The sequence below is a fragment of the Aedes albopictus genome, chromosome 1, assembly GCF_035046485.1.
Source record: "Aedes albopictus strain Foshan chromosome 1, AalbF5, whole genome shotgun sequence".
Lineage (NCBI taxonomy): Eukaryota > Metazoa > Arthropoda > Insecta > Diptera > Culicidae > Aedes > Aedes albopictus.
In genome coordinates, this window is record NC_085136.1 from 150,769,649 (window position 1) to 150,797,443 (window position 27,795).

Sequence of the window (27,795 nt, forward strand, 5' to 3'; positions counted from 1 at the left end):
ACGAATGAAACTTTAAATGTGTTGGGAAGTGGCCGATCCAAGTTGAGTGAACTGTATGTGGGGTTCATGGAGTGGTTAAAAAACGAAGTTAAAAGCCCCAATTAATCCACCTAGCGGTGATGATGCCTTTCTCGTGCTTTAAAATATCCTTTCAACAAAACTCAAGCGACTTGTTGATGACATTGACATAAATACAAAATGGAAACTGCTTGCTAAATCTACTCAATATGGATACATTTTGTATTAGCAGAACATCCAATATTCAGAAAATATAAGACAACGATCCAAAATTCAAACCAAACAAGTGTTATGAAGCCGTAAAATTTCGGTCATCATTTTTTGACTCCGGATATCTACCCCAACTAAACTAAGCGCCATCTTGAACATTGAGACACCATCTTGGATGTTCTGGTATTCATTTTTTGATTCTGCACCTAAAATTGCATAAAAAAGTAACCGTATTGAATTTTGGCATATCGTTTATGGTTTTATGGTTACCAGTTTTGGACGAAGACCGGCATTCTTCCCCATTCAAACTATAGTCATATTGCAGACCTTGTGAAACAGCGCACAGCTTGGGTTTTCTGATTACAAATTTTGAATTCTGGACAAATTTCCATACAAAATATGCCCATAATGCAGGAATTTAAAATCCTATAAAATAGGCGCTAACTTGAATACTGGGCCATTATCTTGGATTTTGGACCGCTGGATACTCTGGTGGACTCCGAACATATTTCCCATACCAAATACACTTATTTTACATAGTTTTAGAGCTCAAAATTCATTAAAACAGCCGCCATCTTCTGTTGACGTGATCAAATTCTTATATTTCCATTCAACGTTGACCCATCCTGCTATAAATTTATACCTTAGGAATCTGGAATGGTACGATTTGATGAGATCGCTTTAGATTTGTCTATATTTTGTTCTCTTTCATATATGAGAACTTAGACCTATTCGTCACTGTTGTTCATACCTAATGTTTATTAGGCCATTAAACAAAGCCACGATTTAATTTTTCACATGAACGTTGGTTCTGCTACACAACAGCTGGTCTGTAATGTGATCTAAGGCTATTTCTTGCTAACCGTTCATTAGATTATCAAAAAATCTGCGATCTGATGTGTCGTATGTATGGGTTTGGTTCATTTTTATATTTGGTTATTTCCGGTGGTATACCCGGATCTGATTCCATGACACTACCGGTTGTCCCAATTATGGTCTGAGATTATTTTATTGCTAATTCTTCACCTTCACCTAATCACCGCGATTTGATTTATCGCATGTATGGGTTTGATTCACTTTTACTTCTAATCACTTTCGAAGCCACAGCTGAACCCGCAACACTATCGGGAATCTAATGTGGTCTGACCCTATTTTTCCATCAGGTTGTCGATAAGTCGTGATCAGTCTTGTTAGAAATCACAGTTATTTGAACCTTTTCGTCGATATTGGGCCTCCTTTGTCTCCGACATTCGCAACACAAGCAATCAAACTACTGTTCGAAACAAAAATGTCGAACGAATGCACTTCACGACAATAGCGGCTTCAGGAGACGGTTCGGCTTTTGTTATTCCTGTCTTCTTCCATAATAAGAGCTATATTGCCCATCTATGTGTCGCATTCAATGCAACATGCAAGAATAAACTAATATTAACATTCATAATCGGAATTGGCTGAAAATCTATGCGTAAAGCTAGAATTAGACAAATGTCATCGTGTCAGTTGACATTAATTTGGCCCTTTCTTATGTTCATTGATCTTCGTTCTACTGCTCGTGTTGTGTGTAAGAGGTAACGGTAGCGCACGAATGTAACAAAGCAAGCTGACACACGACTGCGGTAGCGAAATGAAGGTAGTAAAAAGTGTCGAATGTCGTCAAGACTGGTCGTGATTTGATGTACCGCATGCATGGGTTTGGTTGAATTTTACATTTTACTACCCGGATCTGATTCCGGGTAACTACCGGCTGAACCAAATATGGTCTGACACTATTGTCTTGTTAACTGCTCATCGGTTAACCAAAAACGTTGCAAATTGAAGGTGTCACATGCAGGGTTTGACAATTTCGACGGAACTCTCAGAACCAATTCCGGAACACTACCAGTTGCCTCTAGTGTGATCTAAGGCTATTTTCTGGCTAACTGTTCATCAGGTTATCGCAAAAGCCACGATTTGGTGTGTCACATGCCTGGATTTGGTTTACTTTTATATTTGGCCTCTTCCGGCCACTCAAAACCGATTCCGAAACACTTGCTGGCCTGGTTGCATTAGGTAATCTAAAAAGCCGCTATTTGATGTGACGCATGCACGGGTTTGTTTCTCTTTCAGATTTGACCACTTCGGCGGGAACCCCGGAACCGGTTCTGGAACACTGGTTCAGATATGGTCTGAGATGATTTTCCTGCTCATTGTCCATCAGGTAATCGAAAATGCCGTGATTTGATGTGTTGCATGTATGGGTTTGGTTCAATTGTATATCTGGCGACTTCCAGCGGGACGCCTAGAACCGGTTCCGGAACACTACCGGTTCAGTTATGGTCTGAGACTGTTTTCCTGCTTACCGCTCATCAGGTTATCGAAAATGCCGTGGTTGGATGTGTCGCATGCATGGGTTTGGTTTACTTGTATATTTGGCCACTTCCAGCGGGACGCCTAGAACCGGTTCCGGAACACTACCGGTTCAGATATGGTCTGAGATGATTTTCCTGCTCATTGTCCATCGGGTAATCGAAAATGCCGTGGTTTGATGTGTCGCATGTATGGGTTTGGTTCAATTGTTTATTTGGCCACTTCCAGCGGGACGCCTAGAACCGGTTCCGGAGCACTACTGGTTCAGATATGGTCTGGGACTATTTTCCTGCTTACCGCTCATCAGGTTATCGAAAATGCCGTGGTTGGATGTGTCGCATGCATGGGTTTGGTTTACTTGTATATTTGGCCACTTCCAGCGGGACGCCTAGAACCGGTTCCGGAACACTACCGTTTCAGATATGGTCTGAGAATGTTTTCCTGTTCATTGTCCATTAGGTTATCGAAAATGCCGTGGTTTGATGTGTCGCATGCATGGGTTTGGTTCAATTGTATTTTTGGCCACTTCCAGTGGAACGCCTAGAATCGGTTCCGGAACACTACCGGCTCAGATATAGTCTGAGATGATTTTCCTGCTCATTGTCCATCGGGTCATCGAAATTGCCGTGGTTTGATGTGTCGCATGCATGGGTTTGGTTCAATTGTATATTTGGCCACTTCCGGCGGGACACCCGGAAACGGTTCCGGAGCATTACCGGTTCAGATATGGTCTTAGACTATTTTTCTGCTTACCGCTCATCACGTTATCGAAAATGCCATGGTTTGATGTGTCGCATGCATAGGTTTGATGCGTTTTCATATCTGGTCCCTTCCTGGGGGACCGTTCCGGAACACCTAAATGGCCATAACTCCGGAACGGCTAGACCGATCCGAACCATTTTCAATAGGAAACAATGGGACCAGATTCCCCGCCGAATGAACCGTCGGTCGTTAAAATCGGTTGAGGTTTACTGCCAAAAAGTGATGTGAGTTTATTTGTACACACACACATACACACACACATACATACACACATACAGACATCATCTCAATTCGTCGAGCTGACACTACGAGCCTTTTATCAAAAAGTCATTTTTGGAGTGAACTTTAGCCTTTCCAGTACACTTAGTGTACGAGAAAGGCAAAAACGATACTACACATATGACGATCTCAGACCTACTGAATTCCTTTCTTGGTGGTCCTTTGCCCGATATCGCAGTTGTGCCTTACTTGCCCGTTCTGGCCAGTTCCACCAATAATGTTCCGGAACACACTTAATTTGGCTAAAGCCAAATTGTAAGTTGAATTTCTCTCCCGAGCGGGTGGCTTGTTTAAGGGGGCTTTAGGGAATACCAGGACCGTGATAGGAGAGTTCCAGGGGCTCTCTGGGGGTTTCAGGCGATTCCCAAGCAGTACACAAGTCACAAAGGAGTGTCTACAGCGCAGGTTTTTGGTTGGACACGAGTCGTTTTCAAGTTATTCTGCCTTTGAGTTAGAATTACATGAATGTAGCTCCTGTACATCCAATAACTTGCGCTGTCGGCATTCCTTTGTGACTTGTGTGTTGCTTGGAATTCCATGGAGCTTCAGGTGGTACCAGGGGCTTTCATGGGCGTTCCAGAAGCGTTCCAGGGGTGTTCCAAACGATTTAAGGGGATTCAGAAACGTGCTTAATGACTTAGTAAACGTTCATAATGACAAAAGCGTTCAGACGCGTTCCAGGTGTTTTCAGGAGCGTTGCAGTGGTGCGGCAGGGGTTTTCCAGAGGTATTTCCGCGTTCCGGGATATTCTAAGGGGTTTTGGGGGTTTTCCATGGGACTTCAGTGGGTCCCAAGCACGTTCTAGGTATCTCAGGGGGTTTCATGGGCGCACTGGGGCAGGATTGAAAATACACGGAAAAAACCTCTAGCTCATCGAGATGTCGAGATCCACACTTGGTGTCTTCAGAGAAAATATTTCTATGAACAATGTCGATATTCTGAACGGTAGCATATTTTTCTTACGTTATTCGCATAAAAGTCCTATAAGTCATTTTGGCCATCTTTCATTTTAGCGATATGGTGTCTTCGGCAGAGTTGTTCGGCTATTTATGGTGAAAAAGTTTGCCGAAGACGTCAAATTTCCAAAGCCTACTATTCTTGAGATATTAGCCGTTTTATAAAATACCTTCCTAAAATCGAGATTTTTCATTAAATTACGTTTGTAAACAATTTTATTGTCCGTTTTCGAGTTATAATAATGAAAATTTTAAAATAAAACATATATCAAAGAAATTAGTTGAAAAAAAAAACAAAATATGCATTGATTTTTTATAGAAAGTTCCTGAAAATCACGCAAAATGTATATAGGACGTTCTTGCAGTCGAGCAATCAATCTTGCCTTAGAGTCTGTGATCAGCCCCAAATCTCTGTGCTTTGGTAACGGACCAGAAGGAGGAAATGCTCATAACAGCGATCTGGGACTGTACCACCTAAGAATTTCTGAATCATGAGAATACTTTATTTAGAAAATCAAGAATTTTATCAAGGTCATCATCGAATTGGGGCACTTATTCCGACGTTATGTTAAACGTATGGGCAGAGCTGAAAATATCAGTACTTTCAGTTGACTGCTTGACCACCTTCACTGGAGGCTGATTCATACCAAGATGATATCTGGCACTTTATGCTATATTTTGTTATCATTGGTTACAAAATTCATGTAGAATTTGTTATGTAGTAATTTGAATTGCCAATGCTATATCACATTCAAATATCAACCACATTACAGAGCTCGCCCTCCACTCGCATCAAAATTTTGCGCAGTAATTTTAGACGCAAATAAAGATTTAAAAGAATGTTCCGGGCTGATGCGCTTAAATTTTAATTTTTCCATACAACGTTTATCCATCCTACTGTAAATTTACGTCTCAGGAATCTAAAATGGTGTGATTTGATGAGATCGCTTTAGTTTTTTTTAGGTTTTTGGTTCTTTTTGGTACTTATATCGCTTGCATTCATTTAGTTCACTTTCGTAATTCCGCTAAAGCACCTAACGCTGCTTCTGCAACACCACCGGTAGCCTCTTATGTAGTCTGAGTCTATTTTGTATTGCTTACGAGACCCCCGGAAATGATTCCGGAACACTACCGGTATATTTAAATGTGATCTGAGTTTATGAAAACTGTTAATCAGGTTACCCGGAAATAAAACACTACCGGTAGTAACTTCTGGGGACTGTGCATATTTTCTTATTATCCATGCATCAGGTTACTGACAAAAAGCATTTTGATGTACCGCAAGCATGGGTTTGATTCACTTTTATGTATGTCCACTTCCAGTGGGACACCCTTAACCGGTTCCGGAAAATTTACATGATTCATTTTTACATTTGACCAATTCCGGCGGGACACTTGAACCCGTTGTGGAATACTATCGGTGGTATCTAACGTAATCTGAGCAGATTTTCTTGAAAACCTTTCATCAGCCTATCGAAAAAAAACGTAATTAGATGAAGCGCATGCATGGAGTTCGGTTCCCTTTTACATTTGACCACATCCAGAGGGACACAGGGAACCGATTCCGGGACACTACAAGTTTTCCCAAGCATGATCTGAGATATTTTTTCTTGGTAACCGTTCATCAGGATACCTTAGAAACCATTTGATGTGTCGCGAATATTTTTTTGATTCTCTTTTACATTCGGCCACATTCACGCTAACGCCGCTCAGCACTAAAGTGCATACTTTCCAGCCTACACCAAAAATGTGTAACCCTTGCATATTCACAAAATCAGCTCCTGTGTCCGCAAAATCGTTAAATTCGCAAAAAAAATTTGTACAGCAATCTAGCTAGGTTTACTAGTGACCTTGGAAAACAAAAAAATATCGACATTTCGCATCTAGATGAGTGTATGAGCTGTTTTTGAGATTGTGTAACTGTAACACATTTTGTGTGGTCTGGAAATTATGTACTTATGAGTAGGGCTTACACATTTTAGTGCTGAGTGGTTTTACTGTGTTCAGCGAGACACCTCGAACCGATTCCGGAACACTACCAGTAGTAGTTCTAATGTGGGCTTAGCTTATTTTCTTGCTGATCGTATAAGTTACATATCGAAAAGGCCACGATTTGATGTGTCGCATGTATGAATTAGGCCACTTCCGGCGGGACATCAGGAACCGGTTCCGGGATGCTACTGGTTCAGATATGATCTGAGACTATTCCTGCTTACCGTTCCTCAGGTTATAGAAAAAGCGGCGATTTGATGTGTCGCATGCATGGGTTTGGTTCACTTTTATATTTGGCCACTTCCGGCGGGATACCCGGAACCAGTTCCGGAACTCTACCGGATCAGATATAGCCTGAGACTATTTTCCTGTTTACCATTCAGCAGGTTACAGAAAAGCGGCGATTTGATGTGTCGCATGCATGGGTTTGTTTCACTTTAATATTTGGCCACTTCCGGTGAGACACCCGGATCCGGTTCTGCAACACTACCGGTTCAGATATAGTCTGCGACTATTTTCCTATTTACCGTTCATCAGGTTATAGAAAAAGCTGAGATTTGATGTGTCGCATGTATGGGTTTGGTTCACTTTTATATTTGGCCACTTCCGGCGGGACACCCAGAACCGGTTTCGGAACACTATCGGTTCAGATATAGTCAGTGACTATTTTCCAGCTTAGCATAGAGAAGTGAAGCAAAATCATGCATGCGACACATAAACTCACGGCTTTTTCAATATATCGAAGGGTTAGCAAGAAAATAGCCGCAGATCATATTAGAAAACCACCGGTAGTGATCCGAAACGGGTTCCGAGTGTCGCGCCGGAATTGGTCAAATGTTAACCCATGCATCCAACACATCAATTCACGACTTTTTAGGTAACCTGATGAACAGACTAGAAAACATTCTGAGGATAATATTTGGGACAATCGGTAGTGTCATGGAATGAGTTCAAGGTTTCTCGCTGGAAGTGGTCAAACGTAAAATTGAACCAAACCGATGCATGCGGCTATCAAATAACGGAATCATGAAAGTAAACAAAATCAATGTTAGCGATAAATCAAATCGTGCATTTATTTTATAGCCTGGTAAACGTTGGGTAAGATTAAAAGTTAAGTAATTGTCGAAGTCTTCATATATGCAAGAGATCAAAATCGTGACAAAAGTGATCTCATCAAATCACACCATTTCAGATTCCTGCGGTGTAAATATATAGTAGGATGGATCTAAGAAAATTATAATTTGATCGCATCAGCACCAGAAAAAGTTTTTCCAATCCCTTTTACGTCTAAAATTACTGTTTACAATTTGGGTGCGACTAGTTGAGCACTCGCTCTTCTCATTGCGATTGATATTTGAAAGGAAAATTTCGCTTCTTTGCATTTTTCTTATAAGGAGGTCAACTTTTACATGAATAGTGGAACCAAGAATAATAAAATATACCCTAAAGTGTGCTGAAAAAACTTTGACGAAGATCGTAAATGCTCTGCGATTTGGAATAAAGTTAAAATAATCAAGTAGTCAACTGAGAGGTCTGATATTAGTCAGCTCTGTTTCGTCGTTGAACATAACATCGGAATGTGTGCCATCAATAAGATTCCCAAATCTATGATGGCTTTGTTAAAATTGTTCCTTTTCTATATAAAGTGTTCTCAGGATTCAGGAACATTTCGTCTAACGTCGATGGAAGGATCATGAGTAGGTACATATTCGACGAGAAAGGCACTATCACCACTAGGTGGATTAATCTAGGTTTTTCCGTGTATTTTCAATCCTGTCCCAGTGTGGGGCGTTACATGGGGAATAAGGAGTTCAGGAGAATTCAGTGACATTTCAGGGGACTTTAAGAGCGTTCTAAGGGTGTTCCAAGAAGTTCCAGGGAGTCTCAGGAGCGTTCCAGGGATTTTAAATGGTTTTCAGAGTGCAGGGTTCCAAGGAGCTTCAGGGGGTTTCAGAGGCGTTCCAGGGGCATAGTAGCGTTCCGAGGGTGTTCTAGAAGCTCTTGGAGTATTCCATGGGGCTTCGGGGGGGGGGGGGGGGTTCAGAGGCGTTCCAGAGAATTTCAATAGCGTTCCAGGGGTTTCCAGAGTGTCTCAGGAGGTTTTATGGGGTTTCGGAAGCATTCCAGTAATACAAGAGTGTTCCAAGACAGTCCAAACACCGTTTCTTGATAGCATGAGTCTGAGCTGAGAAAACAGCAAATGAGTGTAACTCTTAGCAAGTGAGTGTTCTCATCCCTGGTTCTTGGGGTTTTCAACGGGTTTAAGAGGCATTCCAGGGGCGTTGCAGCGATTGCATGAGCGTTCCGGAGGTGTTCCTGAGGATGGCATAGAGCCCCTGGGACGTTCAGGGCTGCTCCAGGGGCTTCAGGGGGTTGTAGGAAAATTCATGCGGTTTCAGAGACGTTCCATTTTGTTTCAGGGACACTCAAAGGGTGTTCCAAGGGCCTTAGGTTTCACGGAGGTTTCAGGGGTTTTACCGAAAGTTTCCTGGGGTTTGAAGTCCGTTTCAGGAGATATATTTCTTATATCATCTGAAACCATGAAATACTTAGAAACCCGCCCTGAAATATCCATGAAAGTCACTTAAATCCATCCTGAATCCCGTGGAACCTCACCCGGAACCCTCCCGAAAGCCTTGGTACGCAAACCATCGACGAACCGACGTGTCAGTGGTGTTTCAAAACTGCGGGCAATTTCACTGTAGAAAAAGCGGGTAGGCAAGCAACACGACGATTCCCGGGACAGCTGAATATAATTACACTAACTGACAACATCACAAATGACCTTATTTCAATACAGCCTAAAGCAGTGTTAAACAATCTAATTCCTTGTTGAGCACATTTTTCTGAAGAAGCATTAAAGGTAGACCTCAACCAGGCTAGGGGTAGTTGAAGTCATAACACAATACATAATATGAAAATTGAAGCCCTACGGCAATGATTGACACCTAGATTTGTGCCATAATTCGCCCACGTACCACACGCACGTTGAATGACGATACAATCATTTCATCAGATCCATCCAGACTGGCGGTGGATAATGCGATTACCCTGGATGTGGCAAAGATATTGCGGTTTTATTGTAGCTGTATGCCAGGCACCATTGATCATGTGCATAGATAACAAAAACCAAATTACATGTTATGGTGTACCAATGCTGGAAATTGTGGGATTTTTTTTATGTTGTTAACCATTTGTACTCATTATTCCTATCATGTTCTGAAAGTACATGTTGATGAATAATCCGAAAAAAAAGTTTTTAAAGTTATGGTTGATCGACGTTTTTAACCACATAACAATTTTATTACTTTGAATAAGCGAGTGCTTAAATTACCTACAAACATACATTGTAACTATCCTAACCTTGTATTCAACTATGAAAAACCCGCCCACAAGTCTGAAAGGGAAAGTTTCCTTTGAAGCTAGTATTTCGCACAACGCCATATCACTTACTAACTTGCTACTCGACACTTGCTCTTTGCACTACAGCTCAATCTCCGAGTTTCCGATTATCGCTTAATGCTCCCACTTTCTCCACATTCGCACCTTCATGGTCGTTATCACATCGCACCGCCCAGCACTATCAAGAACCTGGCCGGATTTGTGTATGATGTATGGAACCAAGGGAGGAGGTGGTGCTGAATTTCCCTCCCAACCTGACTGACGACGGCAATGACGGCGACGACGAGGACGACAAAGCCCGGCCCGTTCTAGTAGATAGGTGGTGCTGCTATTCGGTGCAAATGAGCCCGGGATCAACGTGGCAAAAGTTCACGGTGTGCAATATCAAAGGCTACGTGTTATTATCTGGAACACTGATTGGCATGGGGGAATTGTGTTACTTTTCGATCAAAATTAAGATTTTCCTTGTGATTATTTGGAGGAGAAGAAACTCCCTCGGGCATGTTGTTTATTGAAGCGATTCAGACATGTGATTCAAATGCATGTCTGTACGTGACAATTGACGATTGTTTGGGAATATAAGACTATTTCTTTCATTGTAGTGCATTCCTACCTCTTCTCACGCCCAGAGAAGATTTGAGGCTGTGGAGCGGACCTGGTGTGATGGTTAGAACACTTGACTATCACGCCGAGGATCTGGGATCGAATCCATCTCCCGACAAACTCACAAAAATGTGAATTCTTCTTTCGGAAGGGAAGTAAAGCGAGGGTCCCGAGATGAACTAGCCTAGGGATAAAAATCTCGTTAAGGAGAAACTTCAAAGAATACCAATATGGCTACCACAATGGCTGACTTGGACCCCTACTCACGTTTTCAAGAGCACAAAACAAATTCGTAAACAAATGCGCTCGATTTGGAAAAGCTGCCTTTTTTTGCAAGTGAGCAAAGCCAGGATAATCAAGTGCGGCTTGGTTCGATGCTTCGTTCGTCAGATTTGTGCCTCTAAAGTATGCTAAATAACAATGGGATTTCTTGATGTTTCACCTTAATACAGATAGAAAAAAAAAGTTTGAAGCTTCGTATGATAAGAAATGAGCATAAACCGAGTATTTTTTTTTTCTATCTAGTTTATTTGGCAGACTCAGTCGTGAATCACACATTGCGGAGCCGAATTCAATATATAATGTTACACAATATTACATAAAAATAAATATTACAAAAGTTAAAAGAAAATCAATCGTGGTAAAAAACAAAATGATCCATCGGGGTGTTGGTGGCTTTGGCTATTCTCTGCTTGTCCTCCTCAATCAACGATTGCCGTTCGTTTTCATCAGTGATCCAATCATAGCTTGCAATCCTCTGTCTGATTTTCCTAGGTGACGCATCCACGGCGGCGATCAAGCTGCCGTCCTCACTCTCACTCGAGGACGTGTTACTTTTATTCTGTCGCTTGTGGGCTTGACTCTGTGCAGAATCAGATTGACTGTCCGTATCCAACGAACGCTGTCTCTTTGTTTCGCTCTTCTTGGTCTTCTGTTGTCGTTTCTCGCTTGTTTTACCATTCTTGTCCACAATTCCCTCCACAACAATAGAGGCGTCTTCAACTGATTGTTCTTCGGATGTTTCGATTTCAGCGACAACCGTCGCCTGCTTTTGCTGCTTCACACTCGTTCGTTCACGCAATACTGGGCAATCCTTCTTGAAGTGTAATTCTGATTTACAACAGAAACACTTCGGTTTAATTCCGTCATAATACACTCTGCCCTTCCGGTTGCGGAAGTAGAGGATATCCGGAATTTCTTTCTCTATGTTCATATAGAGGCCTCGAACCCCGGTAAATAGATCCAGTTGGAAATCTGCCGGAAATCGGTCGCGTACTGTACGTTTGATTTTTCCATATTCCTTCATCACTGTTACTAGGTCTGCATCCGATACTTCGGGTGGCAGATCAAACACGCGCACATATCGCGTGTTTCCTGCCACCACCATGCGAACCGCCACTTTGTTCCCATTGGTGTAATGGAAAGGCAGCGATTGACTGTTGTTTTCAAGTACAAATTTCATTGCCTCATCTGTTTTGAACCGAATGAAAACCGACTTTTCATCGGTAATCTTGTGGGCCGTTTCCATCAACGACAGGTCACCTTTGAGTGCCTTCGCAAAGCCGGCCATATCTGCGACGGTCGCTTGTGTGGCATCTTCGGGGAACAGGAACGCTAACGTGTTTGTAATCTCGATTTCACTTGACATTTCGATCGGTATACACTGCACTGTTTGTAACACAAGTTTACAAAATAAAACGAAAGTCGTGAACTTCTTTCAACGACCAAAGTTTTTGCAGTACAATTTAGCACTGATTTCGAAACCGTGCTTCAAAAAATTTTAAGTAGAGCGATTTTTGAGTTTTAGCTCAATATCAAGTTTTACAACTTTTAAAAATATGGAATTTACTAAAATTCAAATATCTTGCGTTTTGTTCAACCAATTACAAATCTTTTGCCATAAATTAAAAGCTGAATACAATACCATTCGATCATCTGAATGCAGGTTTTGCATCAGATTGATGAAATTCAATATATTGGCGAGTTTTAGGGACGATCTCCTTAAATTTTAGGCAAATTTCCGAAAATATATGAAGAAATGTATTTTTTTCAATAAGAATAAAACAATATAAAAATTCTTTCTCAACGTTTATTTGCCATATCATATGTAGGCGAGATACAGTAAAAAAATCAGCTCAATCGGAGCATTGACTACGGTGAATGAGATGTGTGAAGTGAGTGACGTTGCTTAAAAATAGAACAAAAATCGATTTCAAATCATCACCCTTGTATGAAAAGTCGAAAAATTTCCGCTCTACTGTAATTTTTTTCCTTCGCGTTTTCGAAATCAGGGCATGATTCTACACCAAAAATGATCATCAGCTTACCGAGTTCAAAAATGCTGTAAACTAGTGTAATCAAACAAAGAGAGCTGCTGCAACAAGCAAACAAAAGGAACGTTTTCACGATGCGTCTGTTCGCAACGAGAGCTGATTGTCCACTCAAAACCGAGTAATTACTTATGTTACTACTTTCGATAAATTAAAAAAAAAGTGGATACAATCATACCGTTTCGCGATGTTCATCAAAGTTTGTTGTTTGGGCTTTGACGTGTGGTCATTTTTTGTAGTTATTTGTTCAGATAGCCACACTGTCGAAAAAAGTTCATTTTCAGGGGTTTTTGTTTTCAAAATACTTATCACGGTTGCAAAAATTCCGAAGCTTCCAACGAACGTGAGTTTTTGTTTTTGTCTTTTCACCACACCGCTTCTGACGTTGAAGCCCCTGTCCTTCACGGAGGCAATTGAGAAGAGAATAAAAATTCTCTCTTCGCTCACACCGGGGAGACGGCGAGGTTCAAAAGCAACATTTTTCCTGTGACCGGCACTCAATCGACAAAAATTCACCACGTTTGCTTATGGGCGAGTCGCATTCATGCGGCCGGTGTTGAAATGAAGCATCCATCAGCGTAGAGCGTGTGTTGATGATGCTGCAGTCATTACCTCCACAATGTAGTTGAATTTTTCTGCGTTCACTTTCAAGTATCTCACAGCGGAGCTGAAAATGAATGTCAAAAGCATTCAGTTCAGCAGAAATTCATTCAATTGAATGAGATTTTTTCAACCCTGATACTTATAAATTCAGTATTTTGAAATAGCGATGAATTCATAAACATTTGAATTTTCTATCGCGCTTCGGATATAGGGGGAGAAACTTTGGCTTCCACATGGTCAGTGGAAGTAAATAGACCTGGCGTAAATAAAACAGAATTTATAAAGGTTTGCCATTACAACACTGGTTAGAATTTTTGCACATCACTTGATTACTTAATAATCGGCGTACCCAAAATATGATCATTAGGCATATTAAATAATGAATAGCATTAATCACCTTTTTGCTTAGCTCTCGCCCTCGCTGACAACGCTCATTGTATAGAGTCACTCCGGTTTCTGGATCTCACGCTCTCGAGAGAGGGTGAGAGAATTAGAAAAATTTGGTTTCCAAAACAACGTGACGGCAGATACCTGGACTACAACTCAGAGAGCCCGCACACGCACAAAATGAACACTATGATCGCGCTTATTGACCGAGCACTGAAGCTAACAGATGTCGAACGAAGGGAGGAAAGCATTCGAATGGTCAAACACATTCTCCGCAATAATAATTATCCAGAGAACCTCATCCAACGCACGATAAAGCGTCGGGTTCATCTCATATACAACACTCTTGAGAACGAACGCGAGAATGGGGAACAAAAAAGGTATGTGTCCATCCCATACATCCCTGGTTTAAGCGAGAAGGTGAACAAAACGTTGCGAAAACACGATATCACAGCGTCTTTCAAACCATGTGATAAAGTGAAGAACACGGTCTTCACAAAATTGAAAGACCCAATACCACACATGAAACAAACAAACGTGGTATACAGTATTCCTTGTGGAGCATGTGAAAACAAGGAATACATCGGACAAACCTCTCAAACACTGGACAAGCGCATAACGCAACACAAAAACTCGATACGCACCAACGCTTCAGCTACGGGACTCACGCAACACGCGGTAGACAACGGGCATCACTTTGACTTCTCTCGAACTCGGATCCTAGAGAGAAATAAATAATGATGCAAGCAGATTGGCTGCTGAAGTGGTCCACATAAAGATCAACAACGAAACGACGGTTAATTTACAGCGTGACGTAGACGGGTTTTCGAACACATACAACAACTTGATTAACAAACTAAAAGACGAACAACGACGAACACGACGACAGCAAGAGAGACGAGGACATATTACTTAAGAACGAAACGATTTTAGAATTAAGTGTACCGCCTTGACAAACGAACGTCCGGCGGAATCGTAAGTGTTTGTATTGTAAAATTTTGAATGTTTATAATGTTTGTAATTTGTGATTTGTATTTTGTATTATTTAATCTGACAGTTCTGAAGATGACCGAAAGCAATAAAGTAGGTTGAAACGTAAAGAAGAGTAAAAAAAAAATGAGTTTTAAATCATCACCGAAAAACACCAATTGAATCCCATGAAGATAAAGTAAACGGTGATCAAAACAACGATAAGATAAAATAGTTTGGTGAAGAAAAGAGAAACGAAGAACAAGATGTTTTTCGTGAAAACCGTGAGCAGAAAATACGGAAGACAAGTAGGCAGCTGGGTAAAATCTCTGCTGAAAACGGCGCTGAAGGTGTCAAAAACAAAAAACCGTTTGAAGTTCATGTTGAACTGCAGAAGGCTGAAGCTTGTCCCAAAGTGCCTAAACTACAAGCTCAACTTAGACTTGGGGAACGCCACATCAATCGATAAATTGACAAAAATGGTCCACAAACACAAGATCAAAATCATCAGTGTTACCATCCAGGACTCCAAAAGAACGCTACGACAGTTGAAAGATCGAAAGCAATACCTAAGAAGAAAAATCGAAGAGGCAATCACCGTCGAAGACTGGCGATATGTGACAACAATGGTGGAAAAGAGCGCCAGAAATACGTACAACAAATCAAAAAACGGGGAAAAGAAGAAACTGGAAGCACTGAAGATGGAGAAAATTCGGAACCAACATCGGAATCACGAATGGATTGAGAACACGACCAACGTAGAGCTACCGGACTTCGTGGAGAGAACCCTTCTTCTCGGACCGAACTTCAACATCCAGAACAAGAAGACGATTCCATACGTGAGATTCGTGGCCGACGTGGAGACAGCGATCAGGCGAATCCCCGAAGCAGAACACATCAGAGGGGAAATATCTACGATCATGTCGAACTACGTCAACTATCAACGACAGCCCATGACGAAAGAAAACGAGTGGATACTCAAAGACGTACTGAAAAGCCGAAAATTCTTGAAGGAACATCCCGAACTGTACGTAACGAAAGCGGATAAAGGGAATAAGACGGTCGTGTTGGCAGCCTCGGAGTATCGTGAAAAGATGGCGGAAATGGTGAGTGATACGAACACCTATAAACTGCTAAACGACAACCCCACGAATAGAACCTTGAGAAAACTCAATACGATAATTGAACAATGGTGGAAAGATGGACACATAGACACACAGACAAAAAATCGTCTCAAAGTGTATAACTGCCATCCTCCAAGAATTTATGGCCTGCCAAAAATCCACAAAACCAACAGACCTCTCAGACCAGTGGTTTCGACCATTGGTTCTGCAACGTATCGCATGGCCCAGTTCTTAGCGAACATCTTGGGTAGTATAGTGGGGAAAACACAATATCACGTCAAAAACAGTTTCGAATTTGCGGAAGAAATCTCGACCGTAGTGATTCCAGAAGGCAGTATCATCTACTCCTTGGATGTAGTATCACTTTACACCAACGTTCCAGTTGAGAAAGTATACGAACTCGTAGAAGAAAAGTGGGAACAACTACAAGAATGCACCACTATCCCTTGGGAAAGTTTCAAACATGCAATGAAGACGGTTCTTGAGGCATCTTTCTTCCAATACGAGGGAAAATTCTACAGCCAAACAGCGGGGGTGCCCATGGGATCCCCCCTTTCACCGGTTGTAGCCAACATCATCATGGAAAAGGTGGAACAGGAGGCCATAACACAGCTGGAGGAGAACAACATCACCATCTCATACTACAGAAGGTACGTCGACGATTGCTTCGTAGTCGGCAGAAGGGAGGAAGTGGAGAAGGTGGTGGAACAGTTCAACGCAGTGGATGAGAAACTGAATTTCACCGTGGAGCAAGAAACGAACGAGTCACTCCGGTTTCTGGATCTCACGCTCTCGAGAGAGGGTGAGAGAATTAGAAAAATTTGGTTTCCAAAACAACGTGACGGCAGATACCTGGACTACAACTCAGAGAGCCCGCACACGCACAAAATGAACACTATGATCGCGCTTATTGACCGAGCACTGAAGCTAACAGATGTCGAACGAAGGGAGGAAAGCATTCGAATGGTCAAACACATTCTCCGCAATAATAATTATCCAGAGAACCTCATCCAACGCACGATAAAGCGTCGGGTTCATCTCATATACAACACTCTTGAGAACGAACGCGAGAATGGGGAACAAAAAAGGTATGTGTCCATCCCATACATCCCTGGTTTAAGCGAGAAGGTGAACAAAACGTTGCGAAAACACGATATCACAGCGTCTTTCAAACCATGTGATAAAGTGAAGAACACGGTCTTCACAAAATTGAAAGACCCAATACCACACATGAAACAAACAAACGTGGTATACAGTATTCCTTGTGGAGCATGTGAAAACAAGGAATACATCGGACAAACCTCTCAAACACTGGACAAGCGCATAACGCAACACAAAAACTCGATACGCACCAACGCTTCAGCTACGGGACTCACGCAACACGCGGTAGACAACGGGCATCACTTTGACTTCTCTCGAACTCGGATCCTAGAGAGAAATAAATAATGATGCAAGCAGATTGGCTGCTGAAGTGGTCCACATAAAGATCAACAACGAAACGACGGTTAATTTACAGCGTGACGTAGACGGGTTTTCGAACACATACAACAACTTGATTAACAAACTAAAAGACGAACAACGACGAACACGACGACAGCAAGAGAGACGAGGACATATTACTTAAGAACGAAACGATTTTAGAATTAAGTGTACCGCCTTGACAAACGAACGTCCGGCGGAATCGTAAGTGTTTGTATTGTAAAATTTTGAATGTTTATAATGTTTGTAATTTGTGATTTGTATTTTGTATTATTTAATCTGACAGTTCTGAAGATGACCGAAAGCAATAAAGTAGGTTGAAACGTAAAGAAGAGTAAAAAAAAAAATGAGTTTTAAATCATCACCGAAAAACACCAATTGAATCCCATGAAGATAAAGTAAACGGTGATCAAAACAACGATAAGATAAAATAGTTTGGTGAAGAAAAGAGAAACGAAGAACAAGATGTTTTTCGTGAAAACCGTGAGCAGAAAATACGGAAGACAAGTAGGCAGCTGGGTAAAATCTCTGCTGAAAACGGCGCTGAAGGTGTCAAAAACAAAAAACCGTTTGAAGTTCATGTTGAACTGCAGAAGGCTGAAGCTTGTCCCAAAGTGCCTAAACTACAAGCTCAACTTAGACTTGGGGAACGCCACATCAATCGATAAATTGACAAAAATGGTCCACAAACACAAGATCAAAATCATCAGTGTTACCATCCAGGACTCCAAAAGAACGCTACGACAGTTGAAAGATCGAAAGCAATACCTAAGAAGAAAAATCGAAGAGGCAATCACCGTCGAAGACTGGCGATATGTGACAACAATGGTGGAAAAGAGCGCCAGAAATACGTACAACAAATCAAAAAACGGGGAAAAGAAGAAACTGGAAGCACTGAAGATGGAGAAAATTCGGAACCAACATCGGAATCACGAATGGATTGAGAACACGACCAACGTAGAGCTACCGGACTTCGTGGAGAGAACCCTTCTTCTCGGACCGAACTTCAACATCCAGAACAAGAAGACGATTCCATACGTGAGATTCGTGGCCGACGTGGAGACAGCGATCAGGCGAATCCCCGAAGCAGAACACATCAGAGGGGAAATATCTACGATCATGTCGAACTACGTCAACTATCAACGACAGCCCATGACGAAAGAAAACGAGTGGATACTCAAAGACGTACTGAAAAGCCGAAAATTCTTGAAGGAACATCCCGAACTGTACGTAACGAAAGCGGATAAAGGGAATAAGACGGTCGTGTTGGCAGCCTCGGAGTATCGTGAAAAGATGGCGGAAATGGTGAGTGATACGAACACCTATAAACTGCTAAACGACAACCCCACGAATAGAACCTTGAGAAAACTCAATACGATAATTGAACAATGGTGGAAAGATGGACACATAGACACACAGACAAAAAATCGTCTCAAAGTGTATAACTGCCATCCTCCAAGAATTTATGGCCTGCCAAAAATCCACAAAACCAACAGACCTCTCAGACCAGTGGTTTCGACCATTGGTTCTGCAACGTATCGCATGGCCCAGTTCTTAGCGAACATCTTGGGTAGTATAGTGGGGAAAACACAATATCACGTCAAAAACAGTTTCGAATTTGCGGAAGAAATCTCGACCGTAGTGATTCCAGAAGGCAGTATCATCTACTCCTTGGATGTAGTATCACTTTACACCAACGTTCCAGTTGAGAAAGTATACGAACTCGTAGAAGAAAAGTGGGAACAACTACAAGAATGCACCACTATCCCTTGGGAAAGTTTCAAACATGCAATGAAGACGGTTCTTGAGGCATCTTTCTTCCAATACGAGGGAAAATTCTACAGCCAAACAGCGGGGGTGCCCATGGGATCCCCCCTTTCACCGGTTGTAGCCAACATCATCATGGAAAAGGTGGAACAGGAGGCCATAACACAGCTGGAGGAGAACAACATCACCATCTCATACTACAGAAGGTACGTCGACGATTGCTTCGTAGTCGGCAGAAGGGAGGAAGTGGAGAAGGTGGTGGAACAGTTCAACGCAGTGGATGAGAAACTGAATTTCACCGTGGAGCAAGAAACGAACGAGTCACTCCGGTTTCTGGATCTCACGCTCTCGAGAGAGGGTGAGAGAATTAGAAAAATTTGGTTTCCAAAACAACGTGACGGCAGATACCTGGACTACAACTCAGAGAGCCCGCACACGCACAAAATGAACACTATGATCGCGCTTATTGACCGAGCACTGAAGCTAACAGATGTCGAACGAAGGGAGGAAAGCATTCGAATGGTCAGACACATTCTCCGCAATATTAATTATCCAGGGAACCTCATCATACGCACGATAAAGCGTCGGTTTCATCTCATATACAACACTCTTGAGAACGAACGCGAGAATGGGGAACAAAAAAGGTATGTGTCCATCCCATACATCCCTGGTTTAAGCGAGAAGGTGAACAAAACGTTGCGAAAACACGATATCACAGCGTCTTTCAAACCATGTGATAAAGTGAAGAACACGGTCTTCACAAAATTGAAAGACCCAATACCACACATGAAACAAACAAACGTGGTATACAGTATTCCTTGTGGAGCATGTGAAAACAAGGAATACATCGGACAAACCTCTCAAACACTGGACAAGCGCATAACGCAACACAAAAACTCGATACGCACCAACGCTTCAGCTACGGGACTCACGCAACACGCGGTAGACAACGGGCATCACTTTGACTTCTCTCGAACTCGGATCCTAGAGAGAAATAAATAATGATGCAAGCAGATTGGCTGCTGAAGTGGTCCACATAAAGATCAACAACGAAACGACGGTTAATTTACAGCGTGACGTAGACGGGTTTTCGAACACATACAACAACTTGATTAACAAACTAAAAGACGAACAACGACGAACACGACGACAGCAAGAGAGACGAGGACATATTACTTAAGAACGAAACGATTTTAGAATTAAGTGTACCGCCTTGACAAACGAACGTCCGGCGGAATCGTAAGTGTTTGTATTGTAAAATTTTGAATGTTTATAATGTTTGTAATTTGTGATTTGTATTTTGTATTATTTAATCTGACAGTTCTGAAGATGACCGAAAGCAATAAAGTAGGTTGAAACGTAAAGAAGAGTAAAAAAAAAAAATGAGTTTTAAATCATCACCGAAAAACACCAATTGAATCCCATGAAGATTTATTATAGACTACTCCAGCATACGCGCTGGCATTAAAATATCAGCATGAAATTGTTCCCATGGGCGTCATTTTCGATTTAGTCAGCATCGAAGGTCAGTCAGCTGCAGAAAATCTAGCAATTTATTATTATGTAATTTATCAAGATGTATATATGTATCCATAATCAGTCTAACTATGAAAATAATTCTAAGAAGGCCTCTTCCAGTAATTAATGTTGCGCTTCTAAGGTGTTGATATTGAATAACGCCGTATTGTCAATTCCAAGCTCAGTCAAATTTTGAATGAAGTACTTATATAAACTTCTCTTTTTTGAATCAATCGAGCTAAACATAGCAGACTAATCTGTCGGCAAAGGAAGGTTTCTCTCATTCACACACACACACCGACACCGTCTGACGTTTCCTGTTTTGTTGTGGTAAATTCTTAACCACGAAACCCTAGGAGCACTTACACTTCCGGCCCGATCCGTGCTGATGGTTGTCGGTCGTTCTTCTATACAGGTGAAAATCACAAGTTATAATATCAGCATGGGTCCTTGCTAGCCAGTAGCGTAGCGGTTGATACCACCCGTTTGTTTCAAACCGCTGCTATGCCAGCGAGTTTATGGGCACTTGTCTCGAAGGATTATTCCATTGGATTGTGCCAATGTTGAGGAGGCCTACCTTCCGAAACCGCATTTCAGATGGTGTCGTCGGTTGAAACTTGTGAAAAGGTTGGATAATTTGGGTTAAATTTGCCATGGACGATCCACAGAGGTGAGGTGGAAAACTGGTTCTATTTTGAATGTTGTTGGAATGTAAGAGAATTAAAGGAACAACCCCTAGTAACAAACCGAAACGCTTTGAAGATTTATTCATGTTTCATTTTAGCTTTATGCTGCAAAAACTTGTTGATTTATGATTTATGATGTTATTAATAGTAATAAGATATTCAATAAGACAAGAATAGTCCGTTGAATTACAAATAAATAAACAATAAACAATAAACAATGAGGTTGTTCTAAACTCAGCATAATGAGGTGGCCATAGTCATAAAAAAAACTAAATTGTATACCTTTTATTAAACCATCTCAACCAATCTTGACACGAATGCCACAATAATGGTAAAGTGTCGTTAATAAATAGTAATAATAATAATAAATCTCAACCAAACAGAAGTGACATGTTGTTGAATATCGCACTTTTATCCGTTTGTCACAAATCCTTTTCATGGCACAAGCAATCATGTCGGTCAATTAGTTTTTGTTTTCTCTGATATTCTTTTACATTATCATAGGCACCATAAACTTGTCCGTATGAAACGAAGCGCGGAATGATAAGATTTTCTTTATTTCGTGGATTGGTACAGTCATTGCACAGTTATGAGTCACTCTGGCACAATTATTAGTCAGTCAGTTCACCATGCTATTCAAATGGAATTGACCCATAATTGTGGGTGACTCACGATTGTGCTATGACTGTACAGTAAAATATTGAGCTGCTGTATATTCGCAAGATCCAATTCAATTACTTCCTCAGTAAACTAAAAACAGTACGTTACGTCTTACAAGCTGAACGAAGCATTAGACATTGCTTGTTTAAATTACCCTCATGTTGGCTTTGGTCAGTTATAAAATCGTATGTGTTTTTCTGTCTATTCGATCTGTTGACGTTGAGGTATTTTGTACAGCCCACCTTTGTCCACTAGACTTTAACAAAAAATACAAAAAGGCAGCTAGTTTTCAAATCCACGCAATTTAGCTACATATTAGGCTGCGGCTAATTTTTGAAATGTTGTTGAAATCTGGAATTTGTAAGTTCTTTTGGATTCCAATGACATAAAAAGAGAAACCTCTGAGATTGAGCCAAAATATTGAACTTTAGAGGTAGTGCGATCACCTCAAAATTGAATTTTCGAGAAATAAAAAGGTGTTTTCACTTTAAGTGCCACGACTTTTTATTTTTTCTACCGATTTTCAGTCTTCATCATAATCATCAAGATTTACAAAAAATCTTTCACAAACTAAATTTTGAATAAACTTGTAGAATATATTATTTTTTTCCAAAGTCGCGTAAAATAAGAGTTTCCAAAGATTTAAGTTATTTTTTTCTTCTTAATACAAATAAAATTAACTTTAAGGCCCGAGAACTTTTTAACCGCTTGACCAATTTCAAATCATTTGGCGTGCTTTTGTAGATATTTTTCCTACTTGCTTTTGCTATGTATAAACTGTACCTTTAAACAATGGTTTCAATATGGATAATTATCAAAAACCGTTCATAATCACATATTTTACAAGAATAATGAAAATTTGGGTGAAATTTCAATTGTTTTTCATGCTTAGCCTTCACATACCCGACCCCCGAAAACTCATTTGAAAAATGCTGGCATTTCGTCAATTTTCATCCGATTTTTTTGAAGTCGCCCTTAATCGATCATAAATTGGTGTCTTTTTATTACACTCAAGTGGTCATCTAACATCCGGAACCATACCGGAGATATTCCGGATTGTACTGGGGTCAGGGGATTTGGGAGGAGTCTGTTTTGCCAAAGCTTAGCTTAGCTTAGCTTAGCTTAGACTGACTGCACATATCTATGGTTGCTACCAGTGCTGAAAAATTCATTTCGTCTTATTTAAATTCAACCACCTACAGCTCATTTTAGAAGCTGAACCTGAGAATATGATATATGAAAAACTTGTGCGGCTAAACCAGTTGTGCAAGAAAGTCACGAAAAACCCGCAATTTTTCGAATATTTAAGGTAAATGTCACGGACTACCTTTGAAAAATGCCAAATGATATTCACCGTGAATATCATTCGCATTTTTTTAAGGTAGTCCGTGACATTTACCTTAAATATTCAAAAAATAGCGGGTTTTCCGTGACTTTCTTGCAGAACTGGTCTAGCCGCACAAGTTTTTCATATACCATATTCTCAGGTTCAGCTTCTGAAATGAGCTGTTGGTGTTTGAATTGAGATATGACGAAATGAATTTTTCAACACTGGTTGCTACTCCGTGATTGACTCGAACCAATGACAGTTGCACAATGAATCAACTGAATAATTGACTGGGAATGGTCAACATTCTCACTGTGCACGCTTCAGAGGCTCTCTTTAACAGTACAATGACGGCGCCGGCCACGTCCTTGCAGTCAGGTTGGAAGAGTGAAGGAATGTTAATAGCAACCTTTGTTATGTGAAAGTTGGCGTTTACCGCACGTCTCCACCAAAAGCTGCAGGAAGGAGTGATTGTTAGTAGGGCAGGTATCGTTGGGTCAGGATTCACTTCGATAAGTAATATGACCTTTTGGAGTTGCAGTATGCCGTGCAAACTGCAGTGATGTTGTTCGCTTCACGCGGAAAGCAAACAACCAACCACCCTCGTCAGGTGATTGCTCAATATTGACTACAAATGAAGCAACAAAGTGCTATTGTTCGCATCACGCGGAAAGCAAACAATTGACCATCCACGTAAGGTGATCGCTCAATATTTATTCATAAAAATACTTGCAACAAATATACATGGACAGATACATAGAAAAATAGTATGTCGTTAAGAAATTGCACAAAAGAAATGAAATGCAATAAAAAGAAGAGATAGTTTGTAAAATGCCATCTCGAACAGTGACAAAATGGAACAAAAATCCAAGTCGACACTCATGGTGACGAACTATACAAAGTCAATGAAAAAATATTTGAAAAGAGGATATTATAAATATATGGTATAAAATTGTATTAATATAATAATTGATGTAGAATCCATAGAAAGAGAATAACAAGGAACAAACTCACCGGATAATCGCCTGCCATCAATCGAACCAAAAATGCGAAACGAAAAAAAAAATCGGAGCACCGAAGGCAACGCGCGCGCGAATCCGGCCTCCAGTTGCCGAGCCGTCGCTACACACACTGACTGAAGCCGGGTCTTCTTCCTCTGCCATCAATCGGATCAAAAAGCGCAAAAAGCAAATGAAAAAAAAAAAAACTAAATCGGGGTACTGAAGGCAACGCGCGCGCAAATCTGGCCTCCTGCTGCCGAGCCGTCACTACACACACTGACTGAAGCCGGGTCTTCTTCCTCTGCCATCAATCGGATCAAAAAGCGCAAAAACCAAATGGAAAAAAACTAAATCGGAGCACCGAAGGCAACGCGCGCGCAAATCTGGCCTCCAGCTGCCGAGCCGTCGCTACACACACTCATTGGGAGGAGTCTGTTTTGCCAAATGAGTAAAAGTAGTTATTTCGTGTGTTATTGTGTTTGAGAGGCCCCCACGGAACCTGTTTCAGGTGTTCCGGAGCGGCCGTATCAGTTGCTTCATACTTCAGTCATTTTTTTCTGTCCCGTTCTCTTGAAATCATGAAGTTTGATACGTCGCATGGCATGTTTCGGTTGCAAATCAGAAATGTCCCAGATGTCACCCCCGTGAAACCTATGCTAGATATTCCGGAGTGGCCATATTAGTTGATACAGTCCTCAGGGTATCATTTCTGACTCAGTCATTCGAAATCATGAAGTTTGATATATCGCACGACATGTTTTTTATGAAAGCCGGAAGTGTCCCGAATGAGGCCCCCGCGGAACCCGTCACGGTGATCCGGATGGGTCACCTTACTCATATCTGATTATCGCATTACAAAAACAAAAATATCTACAAAAGCAAGCCAAAAGATTTGAAATTGGTCAGGTGACTAAAATGTTATCGGGTCCCAAAGTTATTTTTTTGCAAACAAAAGAAAAAATAAATAAATCTTTGAAAACTCATACTTGACTTTAGAAACATTTAATGTTCTACAAGTTTATTTTAAATTTGTGAGATATTCATAAAAAAAATGAAAATCGGTGGAAAATTGGAAAAGTTATGGCACTTGAAATGAACAACGTTGTAATGTCACGCTACTAATTCCCATTTTTAACATACTTTTCCAATAAAAACTTACTGTTCAACAGACTAAAATTATCGACCGTGCTGGCAGGGCGAAGGCCAGTGGTAATAACAGATGACTTCAATGCCTGGACCGTGGAATGAGGAAGCCGTTTTACGCTAGTTTTACGTAGCTAGCTAGTTGTCGATCTAAATAATGTCAGTACTAAAAGTACCTTTAGTCGGAACAGTGCGGAGTCGATTATTGACGTAACGTTTTGTAATCCTGATCTAACAAGTAGTTTGAACTGGCGGGTAGACGACACCCAGCTGTTCGCTACAGTATCGACTACAACAACAGCAAGCAGTGTGTATAGGAAGGCCCGGCTTAGCCAAGGCCAAGCCCTCGTAGGTGGACGACATACTTCAACAACGAGGTATTAAGGACGGCGTTCCAATGTGAGCGAAGACAAGTTCACAGGTTACAGGATCGTGATGTCCAAGACAAGAGGTACAACGGTTCCTACAGAGCAATCGCCAGAGATGTAGGATGGGAACACCGAGGGGCTTTTTTCACATGATCTTTGACCGCCTTTCGTAGGACAGCTGGGGACTAGAGCTGGCGATGAGGAGAGAGTCATCGATGAGGAACTTGCGGGGATAGCAAAGTCCCTTAGCGTAAGTAAGGCCCCAAAATCGGACGGAGTTCCGAACTTGGCCGTAAAAGTAGCTTTTGCAGATGCTCCCGGGAATATATCAACTGGAATTGGCTCAACACAAAACTGAGGGGGTGGTGTGAACAACCTAAAGTTGGAGCAGCAAGCGATGATCAGTGTTGGTGATTGTACTATCCCTTCGAAGCGCTCCGTCAAATACTTGGGGGTAATGATCTACACTAGGCTTACCTTCGGCAGCCACGTTGATTGTGCGTGCAAAAGACCCTCCACAGCTACTGGTACTGTCCCGGATGATGTCCAATAGCTCTGCGGTGAATGGCAGTAAGCGCAAGCTTCTGGTTTGTACCACCTTATCCATACTAAGGTGTGGCGACCCGACTTGGAGCACTACCGTGATAAGCTGGAAAGTGCTAATAGGCTAATGTGCCTTAAGGTTGCAGGTGCGTACCGTACCGTCCCGAGCAGGAGAAAATAGATAAAGAATAACTAACTCAGGTATGGAAAACCGAATACCTACAACCTGAATGAGGTATTAAGTAGCCCTACATAAGAGGTTAAATACCTAAAATAATAACTGATGTGTATTCTGTGCATAACGCGTGAATAATGATATCAGGTATGGCAATACCTAAATAATAATCGGCATTATTTCCATACAAAAAGCGATTTTCCCATAATTCAATAATACCTCAAGCAGTCCTCAACACCAAACCAATAACTCGTTGTGGTATTGTATCAATACCTACAAAATACCAGAATAAGTTATTTTCAATACCTGGACAACCGACCAATGGCACAAATTTCCCAAATGGAGGGGAACGTGCCTCTGGAGCCGACCTACTGATACCTGATGGTCAAATGGAAGCGCCCGTAGGACAGTTCCACCAAAGGAAGGTGGATTCACAGGTTGATGATTGCTTTAGACAGTTTCTACACCGTTTCGGTCAAGCGAATCCTCCCGAATGTTTGAATGTCCTGGTTTAAAGTAAATGGTGGAACAGGTCTTTTTCGTGTGCCCGCGTTTTCGCACAATGCGTACCGCATGATGGCACATGCGGAGAGGATATGACCCGTGCTATAGCATGACCGTCCACGCGACGTTCTTCTCCATCAAAATTTCTCTATAATCTTCTTCAAATTAATCGTTACTCCGACTTTTTTTTCTGTGTACTCGACGGTGGGTCGTTGATGACTACTCTCACTGCGCTGTAACAATCCTGGAGTATGGTGTTATCGAGCTCATTCTCGTCCGACAACCCGGCCTGGAGATTCTGCGCGTATGCTGAGGTGACATCCTGTACCGAGGCGGTTGCCGGTATCGTACAAAGTTTTGAGCACAGTTTGACCATCTCACCAGGTAGTGATCAGAACCGGTGTTAAGCTTAGTACACAGGGTCAAATATTTGTCTAAAAAGAAACCAATGCTCAAATATCTTGTTCGACCCGCTCGAATTTTCGTTAGTGTCAAACTGATGTTGTTTCTTGAGTTCTTTCCTTGTCAAATATTTGAACCTGTGTACTTCAAGCCTTAGCATCACAATCAGAACGTGATCAGTTCGCGATTCCATTTACATACTGGATACCGCTTTGTACATGGCTTTCAAAACTATGTTCAC

General features: G+C 41.4%; 1 protein-coding gene across 5 annotated transcripts in view; it reads left to right on the top strand.

The window, feature by feature from the left end:
• Nucleotides 1-27,795, top strand: part of LOC109424901 (uncharacterized) — a 201,252-nt gene that overhangs the window by 128,826 nt on the left and 44,631 nt on the right. The gene's annotated exons all lie outside the window — the stretch shown is intronic.